Here is a 1,261-nt window from a genome sequence, read left to right on the forward strand (position 1 = left end):
CATGCGGCCTAAACATGTTACACACATCGACATAATTATTATAGGCCTACACCTAATTTGACTGACGTCAAGGTCAATCCACCAATACCACCATCGAAAATGGAACCGGCATGGCGGCATGATCCTAATTCCACTGAGAACCACAGAACTTATATCAGACTGTCTGATATAAGTTCTGTGCTGAGAACCGACGCATGACAATCAAAATGCCGCGAGACGCGAATAGCTCGCCTTGACACACCTTGCGCAGAGCCAATCAATACATGTTTATAATCAGTGCACGGTTAAAGGTACATGTACCTTGCTTTCCGTGCAGCCAATCTTGAAAATCACAACAAATTTGTCCTGTATTTTGCCTGGGTTCAAGCTAGTTAACACCATCCTTCCACACTCGGATGGCCCGACACATACTGAAATTCTACTGATCATGTCAGTGCTGAGTGGCAGAGTCGATACTTTTTAAAAATATTAGTTTTTAAATTTCTGGCGCGGAATTCAATCAACGATGTTCAGAACTGAATTTGTTGGGTTCGTATGGGTTGTGAAAGAGTAAATGCTCTTGCTTTTAGTGAGTCAAACTTTCTCACGTGACAGGCTTTTTGTCAGTCACTAGCCTGGGATGTGTCTGAAACACGTGTCGGACAAGGAGCGCGTGTGGAAAGCTTGCCTCTCTGAGTCACAGCAAGAGTAATCGCTCGTTCACAACCCATAAAAACCCGACAGACTGATTTATTTCCGGAGTTCGTCAATTAATTAAAAAAAAAATTCTGTTCCGCTCGCAAGAGGCTTTTAGACTTTTTGATTTCTATCATGTGATGGAATCTCTTATTCCATGTAAAATCCAGAAAAGCCGACCTGTGGTGGTGCCGTTACCGGTCGCTCAAAAGGAAAGTATGGTCGAACCTTTCCATATAACGGCCACCCAAGGGATCGACCCAAAGGGGTTGTTGAATGCAGGTGGTCGCTATGGAAAGGTGAATTCGTATAATTACAAAAACAACAACACTCGTTGAGGATCATTGGGAGTGGTTGTAATGGGCAGGTGGTCGCTATGGAGAGGTAGTCGCCAGGGCAGGTTCAATTGTATTTGACCAAATAAAAGAAACGAAAAACAAGCAATCACACACACACACACACACACACAGCACACACACACACACCGTAAACACACACACACACACAGAGTCACACACACACTGCTTGGCTCATCCAGCCAGCTTATGAGAGAGGCGGGGACGGCAAACGCATTGAAGAGCAGCTC

This window comes from Littorina saxatilis, linkage group LG17 (assembly GCF_037325665.1).
Source record: "Littorina saxatilis isolate snail1 linkage group LG17, US_GU_Lsax_2.0, whole genome shotgun sequence".
In the NCBI taxonomy this organism is placed as follows: domain Eukaryota; kingdom Metazoa; phylum Mollusca; class Gastropoda; order Littorinimorpha; family Littorinidae; genus Littorina; species Littorina saxatilis.